Source organism: Protopterus annectens, chromosome 2.part1 (assembly GCF_019279795.1).
Source record: "Protopterus annectens isolate FY-2018-M chromosome 2.part1, PAN1.0, whole genome shotgun sequence".
In the NCBI taxonomy this organism is placed as follows: Eukaryota; Metazoa; Chordata; order Ceratodontiformes; family Protopteridae; genus Protopterus; species Protopterus annectens.
In genome coordinates this window covers 1,072,871,280-1,072,889,358 of record NC_056729.1, presented here as the reverse complement: position 1 = coordinate 1,072,889,358, position 18,079 = coordinate 1,072,871,280, and positions in this window count along the sequence as shown.

Below are 18,079 nucleotides of genomic sequence, written 5' to 3'. Positions count from 1 at the left end.
GAGCATGTCCATTAATTCCGGATTGGACATTGCCTTGTACGTCAGGCATAGATCACCTCTGAGTAGGCGGTATACGACTGAATAGAGCTGGAGTTCCTTCAGCTGGGCAGCATATGACATATGTTTGAGACCCTTTATCCTCTTGGTGAGGAACTTTTGGGGTCTTTCCAACTGCTGCAGGTATCGGGTAAGATACATCCCAAATGGGGCATTGTACTCAATCATGGGCCTGATAAGAGAAGAGTACAGGGGCACAATGACCTCTCTTGATCTAGATGTGAATCCCTTCATGATAAGGTGGGCAATATAGAAGGTCTTCCTAACCACCTTGGCAATGTGAGTGTCAAATGAGAGGTTACTGTCAACTTGGGTCCCTAGGTCCCTGATTACCTCTTCCGTACTTAATGGATTACCACCTATGTGGTAATTTGTGGGTACCTTGTTTTTCCCAAAGGGTATGACTAAACATTTTTTGGCGTTCAGTTTAAGGCCATGGCTCTGGCACCAATTATCCATTTTTATGAGGCCTCTCTGAAGGATGCTTGTGTCCGCTGGAGTATCAATTATGGCGCCCAGTTTGCAGTCATCTGCGAACTTTGTCAGCCACAATCCTCCTATGTTTGCTTGCACCTCGGAAAAATAAATGCCGAACAAGAGGGGTCCCAGGACTGAGCCCTGTGGGACACCGCTTGTGACTGGCTTAGAGTCTGACATGGCTCCAGCAATTCTGACCTTGTGGGTTCTGTCCTTGAGCCAGTCTGCAACCCATCTTGTGACATATGGGTTTACATTTAAGCTGGTGAGTTTGTCTATGATGCCCGAGTGGGGTATTGTGTCGAAGGCTTTTGCAAGGTCAAGGTAGGCTGTGTGAACTGCCTTACCCTCATCAATGGCCTTAGTGACTGTTTCAAAAAAGTTGACCAAGTTCAAAAGGCAAGATCTGCCCTTGACAAAGCCAAATTGGGTAGGTCCCAATGTCTGTAGGTCCCCAATGTCTTTGTTTATGAGTTCCATAATGATCCTTTCCATAGCTTTGCAGACCAGGCTCGTCAAGCTTATGGGGCGGTAATTTCCAGGGTCCATAGAACCACCGCCTTTGTGGAGTGGGACTACTGTTGCTGAATGCCACTCTTTGGGTACGTATCCTGTAGTAAGGCTAAGATTAAACAGCAGCCTTATGTGTGGGTTTAGTTCCTCTTGGAGTTCATGTAACACGCAGCCCGGGACACTGTCCGGTCCCATTGATGCTGTGTTTTTAGCTTTGGCGAGGGCAGCTCTCACCTGGGCATCTGAGATGTTAGGGAGGCTACACACCAGTGGGATAGATATTTCTCCTTTTGGGGGGGAGGGGCCGGAGAAATTTGCACTGAACCTGTCTGCCAGAATGTTGGCAATGTCTGTGGGTTCAGTGTATTTTGTGTCATTTTGGACTAACTCTGAGCATATCTGGGAGTTTCCACCCAGGTTTCTAACATAGCTAAAGAAGGCCTTGTGATTGTCTTTTGTGTCTTTTGCGATTTTTCTCTCAAAGTTGGCCTTGGATGATTTTATGAGTGATCGTAGTTTTTTGCTAGTACTGATCAGAGATGCCTTCCCTTTTAGGGATTTTGCTCTGTCATGTAGTAGCTTCCTCCTCCTGTTGTAAAGTTTGTTAATGGCTGGGGTCCACCAGACAGGGCCTGCCTTTGGGGAATGGGTCTTGGTTTTATTAGGGATTGCATGATCCATGCATTCTTGAAGGTGCCCGTAGAAGGCATTTATAAAGGATTCAGCGGTGTGGGTTGTGGTTTCCATTGGCCCAGGGGCCTTGAAGGATACCACTTCAGTCTTAAGAAGTGTAAAGTCGGCTTTTGAGAAGTTCTTCACTGTGGTCTTTTGTGCAGGGGGTGGGGGCGGGATGTGAATTTCCAGTGAGATTAATTTATGGTCTGATCTCACCAATGAGGGGTATACTTCCGTTGTGGAGCATTTTGTCCCCATGTTTGTGATGATCAGGTCTAGTATATTATTTCCTCTTGTGGGAGTGGTGACTAGTTGTTCCATCGCATTTGAGTTTATGAATTCTAGGAACCTTTGGGCCAGGGTGTTGGGGCTTGAGTAATGTTCCCAGTCTATGTTTGGGTAGTTGAAGTCTCCCAATATGATGGTATTTGGAGAGCCATTCATACTCTCCAGTGTCTTCAGGAAGGCTGAGTGGGGTTCCTGAGTTTGAGAGGGTGGTCTGTAGCATGCTACAAACTGTAGAGCAGTTTTGCCTATGGTTAGTTGCACCTGGATGGTCTCCGATGCTTCGTGCATTGCCACTAACCTGGAGGTGTGGGTATCTTTGATGAATATGGATACTCCCCCTCCTCTTGTGGTTTGGTCCAAGTTTTGGGGCCGGAAAGCATGATATGAGGTAAAACCTGGTAGTGCTGGGGTGCTTTCAGGAGCCTTGAACCAGGTTTCAGTCACTGCACAGACATCGATGTTCTCCATACTGATGAGGGCTTCGAGAGCGTGCAGCTTGAGGTTTAGACTTCTGGCATTGAGCAGCATTACCCTTAGTTTTTTTTCACTTGTGTTTTCCAGGGAGGTGGGTTTGTCTTTTTTTTTTAGTTATATTCTTTTTTTGAGAAGACTTCCCATAATGAATTGTCTGTACTATTGCAGTGATAAATAATTCTTGAAAGTTAATAAAGTCATCAAGTTGCCAAAAATCTTATAATTTACTAATGCCTTAGTATAACTGAGCTTTTAAAGTATAACAGCATAGGTTTGTGGAAAGTAAATTCAAACTTTCCTGTCAGAAATCATAAGATCATCAGTGTGGAGCCTGTCGTATTGTGACCTTGCTGGATCACCAAAGTTGCTTGATCTTACCACAAAAATGTTAAAGAAGATGGTGGAATTTTATACAATGAATGTATCTATCAGCTGAGTGCTAGAGTTTCAAGAATGTATGAGCAGCAACAGCAGTGCAAAAGAGATGATATGGTAATCCTAATATTGGATGATTAATATGATATTCTGTTATATACCCTGCATCTCAGTAAGGATGAAAACAGTAGATTTTATTCTGGTACGGTATATTAACAAGAAAGAAGATCCATTGCGTGACTTGTTTTATTGGAATGAAGTGTTCACATATCAGTTAACAGTGTAATACTTCCATAGCACACATTTAAGAGACAAATCATTTTGCCAATTATTTTTAAAGAAAATAGATTAATGTTAAACACTGACACGTAGAAAAAAGCAATAGACATTTTAGGCACAAACTACTTTAACAGATGAGACGGAAGCTACTGATATTAGTGTAATGCAAACATTAGAATATGAATATCTGAATCATTTACATGTTTTACATATAGCGAAATAAACAGACAAGGATACAAAAAGGACCACAGTGGAGCAACAAACAGTAGAGTATATGTCATAGAAATAATATATGTCATAGAAATAATAAGAGTCCTAGCCTGAACTGGTAACACAGAAGGATAAAGCCCTGCCTTCAGCATGGATGACTTGAGTTCAGTTAGCAGCACAGGTGCTTGATGGCACTGGAAGAGAAAGTGAGTGCTGAGTGAGGAGGTGGGGCAATGTAGCAATTGCCTCATGTACACAGACAACCCTCTCCTCCTTCCACCCAACAACACAACCTGTGAGAGATGCACTTATCTAGCCAAACTGGAGGTAAAGCTCTCTCCAACCAAGACTGAACTTGACAGTCAAGAGGAGAAGGCAAACACTTGCACCACACCACACGCATCACATAGTCCCACTACATCTACACTAGAAAAATCCACACATAGAAACACAAAAACATTCGCAGAGGCTCTCAGTAATAATCTGCTCATGCAGCAGAGACCTCCAAAGCAGAAACGCAAGCAACCTCCACCCCGAACACAAACCAAATGACACACAGCCCACAGACTCAGTGTGCCAATAAACCACAGCCCATAAGGCAAACCAACGTACCAAACACATTAGTCATAGGTGACTCTATAGTCAGGCACACTGATGTCTCACTCACCAGGCTAAACAAGGAAAAGGTTACTGTCAGCTGCCTGTCAGGTGGCCAGGATCTACCACATAACCCACACACTCAGGTCACTCCACAACAAGTACAAATATGACTCTGTCATTGTTAGTGTGAACAACCTGAGACATGCCTCCCTGGACTACATGAAAAGAGACATGGAAGAGAACTCTGATCTTGTAGCCCAGGCAGGTATGACCCTAGCCATGAGTAGCATCCTGCCATCGCCCAGTATGATACAGCAGTTCAAGGACAAAGTGATTGACTTCAACAATTGGCTAAGCTTCTAGTATCATTCTAAGGGGATCCTGTCTGCCTGGGATGACATGGTCGACAGACCACGATGCTTGCCAGAGACGGCCTGCACCTGTCACACCTGGGATTCTGGATACTGGCTAAGGCTCTTGCTGCCCCTATAGTGCCTTTTTTAGACAAGGTTCAAATGACCAATTCACCACCATAACAGGAATAGGCAAGCAAAAACTGAGGGTAATGCTACTAAATGCTAAAAGTCTAAATCTCAAAAGGCACTCATTCGAGGCACTCCTTAAAATGGAGAACATTGATATCTGTGCATTGACTGAGACCTGGTTCAAGGCTCTAGGCAGTACCCCTGCATTACCAGGCTATAACTCATACCACACTTTTCAGCCATCTAACCTGGACCAGAACACCAAAGGCAGAGGTGTGTCCATATTCATTAAGGATATCCACACCTCCAGGCTAGTTGCGCAGCATAATGCATCCGAGGTTATCCAAGTGCAACTAACTCTGGGCAAAACTGCATTCCAAACTGTAGCTTGCTACAGATCCCCCACCATGCTCCAGGATTCCCACTCCTCTTTTCTTGATATACTGGAAAATATTAAGGTTCAACCAAACACCCTAATAATGGGCGATTTCAACTACCTCACCATTAACTGGGAAAACTACTCATGTACCAACTCCTTCACTCAACGCTTTTTGGAATTCATAAATAAAAATGCCCTGGACCAACTTATTCACACCCCCAGAAGGGGCAACAATATCCAAGACCTAGTCATTACCAACATGAGTGACCGATGCTGCACACAAGTAGCAACTCAATGGACTCTCTTGAGGCACTCCTAAAAATGGAGAACATCGATATCTGTGCAGTAACTGAGACCTGGTTCAAGGCTCCAGAGAGCACCCCTGCAATACCAGGCTACAACTCTTACCACACTTTTCAGCCACCAAACCAGGACCGAAACACTAAACGTGGAGAAGTGTCCATATTCACCAAGAATATTCACACCACCAGGTTAGTTGCCCAACACAATGCGTCTGAAATTCTCCAGGTGCAATTAACACTAGGTAAGACTGCAATCCAAATTGTAGCTTGCTACAGATCCCCCACAATGCTCCAAATTCTCACTACACCTTTCCAAACATACTGGAAAATATTAATACACAACCAAACACCCTAATACTGGGTGATTTCAACTACCCTGCCATTAACTGGGTAAACTTCTCTTGTACCAACACCTTTGCCCAACGGTTCTTGGAATTCAAAAAATCCAATGCCCTGGATCACCTAATCCATAGTCCCACCAATGGCTCCAATATCTTAGACCTGGTCATTACCAACATGGGAAATCGATGCTCCACACCTATGGTCACCCCCTCGCTGGTCATGTCAGACCATAAGCTAATCACCCTTAACATCCACATCCCACCCCCACTCCCCAGTAAGGAAACCTCCATAAAAAACTTCTCCAAAGCCAACTTCATGCTACTCAAGTCAGAAGTTACAAATTTCATGACACCCATGCAGACGGGAACTGAATGTTCGACTGCTGAGTCCTACACTAAGGCACTGTACGAGCACATCCACTCATGCATGAATCGTGCCATCCCAAACAGAACCAAGATGCTCTCCTCCAAAAAAAGGAAGCCAGTCTGCTGGTCCCCTGCCATAAACAAACTTTACAACAAAAGGAAGAAACTTGCAGAAAAGAGGAAAATCCCAGGATGCAAAACCTCCCTTACCATCCTCAGTAAGAAGCTGAGATCCCTCATAAAATCCTCCAAAGCTAGTTACGAAAATAAAATTGCCAAAGATTCCAAAGACAACCACAAGGCATTCTATATTTATGTCAAGAATCTAAATGGCAATGCTCAGATCTGCTCTGAGCTACAACAGAATGGCATTAAATATACTGATCCCAACGATATTGCCAATATTCTGGCAGATCGATTCAGTGCCAACTTCACCCCCCTCTCACCCCGTAAATGGCCCATCTCAATACCGGAAGATTGCCAAATTCTGGTAATAACAGCCACTCAGGTAAAAAACGTGCTCTACAAAGCTAAGAATACAGCATCCATGGGACCAGATGACATCCCAGGCTGTGTACTACATGAACTACAAAATGAACTGGCACCTAACCTAAGTGTCATGTTTAATCATACCCTCACCTCAGGCTTCAGGCCCACTGAGTGGTGCACAGCTACAGGTATCCCACTCCACAAGGGGGGATCCACCTTGGATCCTGGAAACTACCGCCCCATCAGTCTGACAAGCCTGATCTGCAAGGCCATGGAATGTATTATCATGGAACTTATAAACAAAGACATTGGCAACCTTAAAACACTGGACCCCACCCATTTGGGTTCGTGAAGGGCCAATCTTGTCTCCTGAACCTGACTGACTTCTTTGAATCAGTCTCCAGAGCCGTGGACATGGGTAAGGCAGTCCACACAGCCTATCGGGACCTCGCCACCTTGTTTGGCATCTACGTCTCTGAAGTACAGACCAACACTAAGGGACTCTGGCTAACAAAGTTTGCAGATGACTGCAATCTGGGAGCCATTATTGAATCCCCAAATGATGTCGATACTCTACAAAAGGGCCTTACAAAAACAGATGCTTGGTGCCAGAAACATGGGCTCAAGCTCAATGCCAGGAAATATATAGTTATCCCCTTTGGGAAAAAACATGTACCCATGAATTACCACATAGGTGGCAGTACACTAAACACTGAAAGTGTGACAAGAGACTTAGGGACACAGGTGGACAGTGGACTCACCTTTAATAACCTCATCGCCACAACAGTCAGGAAGTCCTTCTATGTGGCACACCTCATCACTAAGGGCTTTTCATCCAGAAAAAAGGAGGTCATTGTCCAACTGTACTCATCCCTCATTAGACCCATTATACAATACAACGCCCCATTTGTATGTACCTCTCAAGACATCTGCAACAACTGGAAAGGCCACAGAAATACTTCACTAAAAGAATCACAGGCCTAAAGCAGATGCCCTACGCTGACCACCTTAAAAAACTCCAGCTATACTCTTCCGCATATCGTCTACACCAAGGCGATCTTTGCTTAACATACAAGGCCATGTCAAACCCAGAGCTGTTGTACATGCTACACTTAAACAAATCCCAATCCCTCAAAGCCACACGCTCCAGGAATCTAAACCTTGTCATCACAATAAACAAAATATGCTGGAGGGATAGGTTCCTGACCCAGAGACTCCCCAGACTCTGGAATAGACAGCCCATACATGTCAAGCAGAGCACCTCTTTGGCCCTCTTCAAAAGGAACCTTGATGACTAGATGGAAGAAAGGAAATTCACCCCAGGGATCATGTCAGTCACCCTGCTAGACAGGGATCCAGGGAAGTAAATAGTGTGGGAAGAAATAACCAGGGAATTGTTATGGCTAGGCTTGTATAGACCCTAGGGCTGATAGCCTCGTACCAACCTATGAACCTATGAACCTGAAGTCACCTCCTCGTTGGTCAGATCCCACCATAAGCTAATCACCCTAGATATCCGCATCCCACTCCCACCCACCATTAAGGAAACCATGGTAAAAAATTTCTCCAAAGCCAACTTCATGCTTCTTAAGACAGAAGTGGCGAACTTCATGACACCCATGCAGATGGACAATACAGTTATGACTGCTGAATCGTACACAAATGCACTCTATAAGCACTTACATGAGTGCATGGTTCGTGGTATCCCAAAAAGAACCAAGATGCTATCCTTCAAAAAAAGGAAGCCAATCTGGTGGTCCCCTGCCATAAACAAACTCTACAACAGAAGAAAGAAACTATTGCAAAAGAGAGTAAAATCCCATGAGTGGAGGAGCTCCCTGGTCAGCCTCAGTAAAAAGCTGAGATCCCTTATAACATCCTCCAAAGCTAGCTATGGAAACAAAATCACCACTGATTCTAAGGGCAACCACAAAACATTCTATAGCTATGTCAAGAATCTCAATGGCAACACCCAGATCTGCTCTGAGTTACAGCACAATGGCATGAAAATTACAGAACCAACTGATATTGCCAACATCCTGGCAGATAGGTTCAGTGCTAGCTTTATCCCCCTCTCACCTCCTAAAGGGCCCATATCTATACAGGAAGAATGGCGAGTCCCTGTAATCACATCTATGCAGGTAAAAGCTGCACTCTTTAAAACCAAAAACACAGCATCCACGGGACTGGACAGCATCCCAGGCTGCGTTTTACATGAACTTCAGAACGAACTGGCTCCCCACCTAAGCATCATGTTCAATCATAGTCTCATGTCAGTCTTTGTACCCAACGAATGGCGCACAGCAACAGTTATCACACTTCACAAAGGGGGAGCCATCACTGATCCTGGGAACTATCGCCCTATTAGCCTGACAAGCCTAGTCTACAAGGCCATGGAGCGTTTCAACATAGAACTCATAAACAAAGACATTGGTAACCTCCAAACTCTGGACCCCACCCATTTCAGGTTTTTGAAAGGCAGATCATGCCTTCTGAACCTGATTGACTTCTTTGAGGCAGTCACCAAAGCCATAGATGAGGGTAACGTGGTTCACACAGCATATCTTGACCTTGCCAAGGCTTTTGATACCATCCCCCATTCTTTAGTTATAGCTAAACTCACTAAACTAGGTATAAATCCCTACATCACAAGATGGGTTGCCAACTGGCTCACTGACAGAACCCACACTGTAAAAGTTGCAGACTCCAAATCTGATTTCAAACTAGTGACAAGTGGAGTACCACAGGGTTCAGTCCTGAGACCTCTCCTGTTTGGTATCTACTTCTCTGAAGTATATGCTAACACAGAAGGCCTCTGGCTAATGAAGTTCACAGATGACTGCAAACTTGGACCCATAGTCAAGTCCACAAATTATGTGGACATCCTACAGAAGGGCCTCACTGAGACAGATGCCTGGTGTCAGAGGCATGGCCTCAAGTTCAATGCCAAAATGTGCATTGTCATCCCCTTTGGTAAAAACTCTGTACCCATGAACTACCACATAAACGGCAGTCTACTTAACACCAAATGTGTGATAAGAGAACTTGGGACTGAGGTGGACAGTAGTCTCTCCTTTGATAATTACATTACCACAGTAGTCAGGAAATACTTCTTTGTGGCACACCTCATCACAAAAGGGTTCTCATCCAGGAAAAAATAGGTCACTGTTCCCCTCTACTCAGCACTCATTAGACCCTTTATAGCGTACAATGCCCCTTTTGGAATGTACCTCACAAGACATCTGCAGCAGCTGGAATGGCCACAGAAGTACCTCACAAAGAGGATTACTGGCCTCAAACAGATGCCCTACACTGACTGTCTCAAAAAACTCCAGCTTTACTCTGTAACATACCGCCTACTCTGAGGAGATCTCTGCCTAACATATAAAGCTATGTTAAACCCAGAGCTGTTGGACATGCTACACCTAAAGAAATCCCAATCCCTCCAAGCTACATGCTCTAGGGACCTAAACCTTGTCACCACAATAAACAAGACATGCTGGAGGGATAGCTTCCTGTCCCAGAGACTTCCTATTCTCTGGAATGGGCTACCCATCTATGTCAAGCAATGCTCCTCATTAGCACTCTTCAAGAAAAATCTTGATGAGTGGATGGGAAATAGGAAATACACCCCAGGGATCACTTCTGTGGCTCTGCTCACCAGGGGCACAGGAAATTAACTTTCTTAGGTGGCGTAAGCTAGAGAACCTTGTTGGCTAGGCTTACTTAGGCCCTTGAGCCGATAGCCTAGTACCTACCTATATGAGTGTGTCTGTCCACGGGTATGGAGCATACTGGGCCAGATCTCGATAAGTTCTGGTGGAGACATGATTGCAAATTAGGAGGTGTTATTGAATCTCACACTGACACAAATGTTCTCCATTAGGGGCTGACACAGAAAAACAACTGGTGTCAGAGCCATGGACTAAAACTAAATGCCAAGAAATGCATAATAGTATCCTTTGGAAAGTCATCCATCCCTGGTAACTATCATATTGACAACACACCCCTTAGAGCTGAACCATTAGTTAGGGACTTAGGGACACACATAGATAGTAATCTAGCCTTTGACCATCACATATCTATAGTGGTGAAGAAATCATTCTATGTTGTGCAACTTATAAACAAAGGTATGGCATCTAAGTCTAAGGAAGTCATTGTTCCACTGTATTCGGGCATTCTTCAGACCTATCACTGAGTACAATGTCCCCTTTGGTGGGGACCTAATCAGGCATATCCAACAATTGAAACGTCCACAGAGGTTCCTCACTAAAAGAATACAGGGTGCAAGTAAAATGTCCTATGCAGACCACCTAAAGGCCTTATCCATGTATTCTGTCTACTACAGGCTGTTGAGGGGAGACCTATACCTGGGATACATGGTATTGTCAGACCCCACTCTGATGGACCTCCTCTATTTTCACAAAACAAACAGCACCAGAATTGCCCATTCTAAAGACTTAAACCTTGTCTATGATATAAATAGGACCTGCTAGAAAGACAGGTATGTATTCCAGAGACTACCCTGTCTGCAGAATAGGACCCTATCCATGTGAAGCAGAGTTCCTCTCTAACCGAATTTAAGTGCAACTTGGACAATTGGATGGGAAACTGGAAATTCATCCCTGGTTTGGCACCTATGTCTCTAATGGATGCAGGTATCCTCTAAATGGCTCATCTCCCAGACTCATGCTTACACTTATCAAGGGTATCACATCTTGTCAGAGATTTGGGATGCATAGCTAGGCTTAAAAAGGCCCTTGTGGTTGTTAGCCTAGTAAACACCTATGACCCTGACTGGACATGTGAGAGAGCTAGAAGGTGGACTGAATTCAGAACTGAGATGGGTGCATCTTTAGTCCACTTCTCTTTATCCACCATTCCCAACAGTATAACAATATCATGCTGGAAGGGGCAGTAGGGCTAGGGACTGTTGACGATCAGTAGCATAAGTTAGGGTTTCTGATACTGTCTCTGATGCCTCTGTATGGGATATTTCAGTCCCAAGGTATTACAAATATGTACCATAATGCAGAGACATAAGGAGGCCCACTTGATGCTATGAATATGTTTGGGACTGCATGGTCTGAGTAAATGGAGAATGTGTAGGCATGGTAACCAGGAAAACAACTGGGGGGTCATGGTTGGGGAGGATATAGGAGAAGACAAAATAGTGCAAGTCCTACAAACCTCAACAGTTAAGGAAACATACAAAAACAGTATAGTAAGTCATACCTCTTTTCTGATCCATGTTTCTATTTTGTTTTCCTCTCTCTGTCTCTCTCTCTCTATCTCTCTCTCTCTCTCATTCTCTGAGTGTCCATCTCTGTCTCTCACTCTTTCTTTATCTTTCTCTCTCTTAAGAGAGCCATTGCCACACTGACCACAGTTTTTAATGATGTGAGCAGCAATGCCAAAATGGTGCTATGTTTAACACAGATAAGGTAATACAGGTTGTACATTTTGGAAGAATAGTTGCCATCATATTCATTGTTTGCCATGTTCTCATGTTCTTAATTTAAGCTATAGAACAATGACTATTGTTTTTTTTCATTTTTTTCTTATTTTGATTTTTTTAAAACAATGACCATTTAAATGTTTAACGATAGTACAAGCACAAATATACAGACTATACACACACACACACACTATATATATATATATATATATATATATATATATATATATATATACATATATACATACAGACTATTTAGAGAGTCCATAACAAAACTGATTATTTTTTACAGATACAGATTACAATCTTACCTGCCAAATGGATATATGATGTATGTTACATTATACCATCCTGAAAATTAAAAAAAGATGCATGTTGATCATTGTTATAATGCTTTGAAACAACCTGTTTTTGACTGTGACAATGGAATTACAGTAGCAGTTTCTTACCAGCACTAGCATAATGAATAGTACAGGAAAAGATGGTCTCACTGCAATAAGAAAAAAAAAATCTAAGTAATTGTAATTCATACTATGCAGATTTCAAAATTTGTTTTGGTATAGCAAACATCAAAATGTAAATAATAAATTTGTTAACATTAACTAGTATTTTGTATGAGGTAACTACAATAATATTTAAGATCTACTACTCCCAAATCAAAGAATAACTCTTCACACAAGATTTGTAAATATGTCCAAAAATTATATCTATAATATCATTTGCATAATTTCTGTTACACATTTTATTCCTAGTCAAAGAAATTATTGACAATAGTGTCTCCTCATGCAGTTTTCAAAATCAAATGTGTATACATTTTTAATAACTGTAATATATTCATGATTTGATCACTGCAGCCATAGACTAATCTGTATTATAGTTATATCCTATACAGGATATAACGGGTCTACTTTAATTAACCAAAAGCGGATTCCAGTGAATGCAAATCCATCAACACATATACATCGAACCACGAAATAAGCGAACTCACAAAACCGCCAAACTCAAAATACCGAATTGTCATACTCGGCCAACCCCGCCGTCCAAAACACACTACCCACCCAAACAAAATAAATAAACCACAAACATACACCAACCAAAACCCTACTTCTAACCCTATACTAAACCCCACATACACCACTATCTATGCATTCTCCTTAACCCCTCCCTAACCCTAAGGTCCGTAACTACTGCACACTTACCCTACTGAGCTATACCCAAACAAAATAAATAAACCACACACATACACTAACCAAACCCTTACCTCAAACCCTACACTAAACGTTAAATACATTACCCATATTACATTACCTACTTTAACCCGCACCTTAATACAAACCCTAATGTACGTAAATTTCGCACACTTACCTTACAGAACTGTAGCTCAGACGGACCAACCAAAGCACTTCCACATTTCGAATTTCGAGGTAAATTTGCGGTTTTGTGAGTTTGCTTATTTCGTGGTTCGATGTATATGTGTCGATGGATTTGCATTTGCTGGAATCAGCTTTCAGTTAATTAAAGTAAACCCGGATATAACAACTGTCCAGCTTCCAAAGCTTCCTTGCACCCAGATCATTGACAGCTCAAGCTGAGCTGTAGAATATCAGCAGTTTGGATGTCAAGCCCTTCAGAGCTGTCCTGCCACCGAAGAGTGCTCCTTCGATGGGCACTTGGGGATCAGCAGTCACCTAGCCTCACTGCTGAGCAGTTAAGTTCCTTTTGTGAAAAAAAACTCCCACATTTTATTTTATGAAAGAAACATTACTTTCCTCTGTGAGATACTTTATTTTATACTAGGAATGTTATGTTTGCTGGACTGTCACATGACTTTTCAGTCAGTTAAAAGTCTGTTGTTCTACTTTATACCTTATTGAAAAAAAATATAAAAAGTGTAGTTCATTTTTGATTTTGTCATGAAAACTTTTTATTCAACTATATTTAGGGCCTGGGGTAAGCACGTGTTGTGGGTTTCATCATGTTTTATATTGAAAACATCACTTTTTTTATACTTATTTATATCTTTTAATAACTACTGCTGTCAGTGATATCTGGACGTAAGGCTTCATTTTCAATGTTACTATGAGATAACCAGCTACTCAGTTCTTCATTTCTCTAGCCACAAAATAAAGAAAATTACATGACAACATTTGCTTAGATGGATGACTCTGCTGTGGCCATTCCTGGGTCCTCAGACCAGTCATGTTCTTTCTTGGTTTTCTTTGGTGTAGCCCCTTTAGCCACAATGAACTCTGGATTAAGATACATCCTTTATGGCTGTTGGAATGTCCTTGCATGGAAGAGCTACTACTGCCAATTTCAGATGAAGGAATGGATAATGACTCTCTGCTTAGCTGGACTGGGACCTGTTCCTGGGATGATATTCATGATAGGACTCTGCTTCTGTGGAAATTCCCATTAAAAAGTACCAGAAAGTTAAATATTTATCTTCTCCTATCTCAGCTACTTTAGACATAAATCAGTTATTGGGCTTAGTTCAGGCTGTTGACACCTGTCATTCCAGTTTTACTGATGAAAGAAAAATGAATTCTTCAGTTTCCAAAAATTCCCAGTGTTTTGAATAAAATAATGATTTTGAGGAAACAATTTTGTCTTTTCTTCTCAGGTGACTGATTCTGATTCTAATGAAAGAGCTTCTTCCGATTGTGCATTGGAATTTTTTTCTTTTTCTGAAATCATATCTAGGATGAAGTATTTGTTTTAGTGTAACATAATACAATTCAAATGCCTTTAAAAAACATTATGATTTATTACAACTGGAATTTCCTCAGCCCACTCCTGTTACTCCTGTACTTCCAGCTTTAGAGGGTGTTATTATACCACCTTGTAACATGACTAGCAGCCAACCTGCAGCCCCTAAGAAGGCAGATTGCATAAAGTTTCTTAATCTTACAATTTTTAATTATCTAATCTCAGATCTGACCCTGCAGTGATTTATTGGCAAATCCTAATGCTACTAACTATCTGATAAGTGCTAATCCATCCCCCTCTGATAAGAATGGGAAATCCTTTGATGGATTTGGAAAAATGTATATGTTTACCACAGCTATTTTAAGAATTCTTATCTGTCAGGCTCAAATGTTGAAGTTTTTGTTTCCATCATTTGAGAATATGAGGGACATTGTAGCCACTTTTCAATCTTTTGAGGAAAAATCTTCAATGAATACATCTATTGCTTCTATCTTAAGCAACCAAACACTCTGAAGTATGCTTATGATCAATCTGATGCCTCTTCCAGAGCAGCTACTTCTGGCATTGTTTTGTGAAGGTTTATATGCTTTCACTCACAACATTTATCTGAGGATGGTAAAGCTGAAATTTTGAATTCTTCTTTGAATAGGGAGGTTGTTTTTGGACAAGCTGCTGCTGAGGTCCTGAAAAAGTGAAATAAGAAAGGGAACTGATTTAAGGGTCACTCAGATTTCTCAGCCTTCCTTTTCTTAAGTTTGTTAAAGGTTTTATACTTGAGTCAACACCTTTTCATAAGAAGTAAAATAGGTGGATGTGGCAAACTTCTGGCAAGCGGACTTTGAAAAATCAATGGCAAAGAGGTTCCAAAATGAAATGGGGGAGCCTTCCAGAAACAAGGACAGTCCAACAAGTCTGAGTGACTATCTGCAAATGATAACCACCCTTCCCATCCTGTCAAGCCTTTAAATCTCCCCCAAAATCTGGTTCTGATAGTGATACAGCAGAGGTACAGATGGAAGTTGGAGCCCCATCCTCCTTTCTAGGGGAATCCTCCTCATCCACCAAATCAAACTTTTTTCATTCCTATCATTCACCATCTGCTGTCTCAGGGTATAACAGAATATGCTCCACTTTTTCTGTTAGGGAAAGTGTCTGTGTGTGTGTTTTTAAAGACCTTTGTTAAATTATCACTTAATACATAGGCAAACATATGTTAACAGAAAAGAAAAACTATATTAACATTTTTCCATTTGCAAACATTATGGTGGTGGTGCTGCGGTAGCGTTATCGCCTCACAGTAAGAAGTTGTCTTGTTCGATTTGCAGTTAGAGAGCCTTCTGTGTGGAGACATGTGTGAATGGGCATACCTTCGTTGAAGGTTGTGCGTCAGGGCCGGCAACTCGGCACATAAAAAAAATCTACTGCCAATCATTAGCGGACAGGAGTTTCACTGTGGCGACCCCTAACCGGGAAAAGCCGAAAGCACAACAAACAAATAAACATACTCATATATCTTTTCTTTCTTTGTAACTATCATCAGTCCAACATTACATAAATTGCTAAATTCCTGCCTTCCCTTAAACCTCACTTCTCCTTCTGAACTTTATTCTGCATGTATTTTTCTTACAATTTCCATGTATGTCTATGTAATTTGCTCCTTCTCTTTTCTGAAGATGCCTCTCCCAGTTGTAGTATCTCTTTATTATATTCAGTACTTCAAATACAGTTGGTTTAGATTGTGATTTCCATTTTCTACTAATTGCTTTTTTGGGAGCCAACAGAATTAAACTTAAGGCTTTATTATGTCTAGGCAGTTCAGAGTTTGTGTCTCAGCTCAAAAGAATCATTTCATTAGTCGCAGCCATTTGCTCACCCAGAGTACTCTGTAGGGAATTTTTTAAATCTGCCAACTCATTACAGTCCCAAAACATACATTGCCAGTTTCACCTTTCTTCCCCATGACACTTCCAACATTTACTATGTAGCGAGGAAAGATTCTTTGAAGTTTGCTTGGGTTTAAAAATATCTATGCAAATACTTCCAAGAAAAGATTCTAAACCTTCTGGACTTTGTTGCATACTTGGGAGCCATACATATGTCCTTCCATTGTTCTCTTGTAAATTGCTTTTCCAGTTTGTCTTACCAATATTTTCTAAACTCTTCTCATTCATTATTATAGTTATCATGCAATATTTTATAAGCACTATGATTTATCTTTTTTTTAACAGCAGCTTCTGCTCTAGATTAAACTAAAAACAGCCAGAGCGGGACTTTGACTTAAGATTCCTCTATCCATTTCATTTTGCCTATACACTGATATCAATCCTTGGTAGGAAAGGTAGTTTCTAGCTTGCAGTTCAAACATCATCTTGGCCTGATTCCACTCTATTTACCTTTCCCTCTCTAATTTGATCCCAATACCTTGGTTTGTTTTGCAAGTTTTCTCCAGTAAATTCCAGCCTTCTCTTGTTTTTTTTTACCACTACTTGCAGTCATCCCTGTTGGCAAAACCTCTTTCTCCATTCTTGTTTTGGCTTAGTTCTTAGAATACTTTCTAGTACTTTACAAATATAATATTTTATATAGTTGTTATTATTAGCTTTAAGAATTTGTATCCAACATCCCAATTTCTCTTTATTTCTTGAAATTAACCCCTGCTTCATCATCAGCCCTTTTCACTTTGAATTATAACCTACTGCTTGTGTTATGTACATATGCCTTAACTGTACAGCTCTAAAATATCCATTCAAATCAAGGAATCCTAAACCACTATGTTCTCTTTGAAGGCTCATCTTCTCCACTTAACTTGTGACCTCTTCTCCTCCAAGATGAATTCCTGCAACTCTTTATAATTATTGTCCTGCAACTCTATTAATTATTGTCCACAATTTCTCCTCTGGTTGATAAAAATATGCCTGACTTGTATATAAAACTGCAATGACTAAAAACACTTTTACTGCTTGTATCATACTATCCATATCTATAAAGAAGAGCTTCCAGTTTCTCCATTTTTTTATTATATTTTGTTTAGTCTCTTCCCACATATCCTTAGCTGGTAGAACAGAAGTTTTTTAATCCATACTCTTAAATACTTCCTTCTTATTTATATCTCCATAAATATGGGTATTGTTGAACCAGTTTGTGTGTGTGTTCATAATTTACACTATAGTTTTTGTTTTATCTTCATTAATTGCATATATGTATATATATATATATATATATATATATATATATATATATATATATATATATATATATATATATATATATATATATATATATGTGTGTGTGTGTGTGTGTGTCTCCATTATAGACTTGAAACTGTCTCTGAACGTTCAACAACACTGATATGTTATTTTCTGGCTTCATCAGGTACAAACTGATATCATCAAGAAATAGAACCAGCTTTTATTGATTACCATACCAATTATATCCTTGTATTTCTGAGTCCCTTATTTTCTTTGCCAGTGGTTCTAAATATAAAGCAAATAACAAAGGAGAAGGAAGACACCCCTACTTCTTCTGTTCAAATAAAAACTTACCAGAGAGGAACCCTCACATTTTAATTCTTGCTTCTGAGTCTTCATAGATTCTCCTAATTA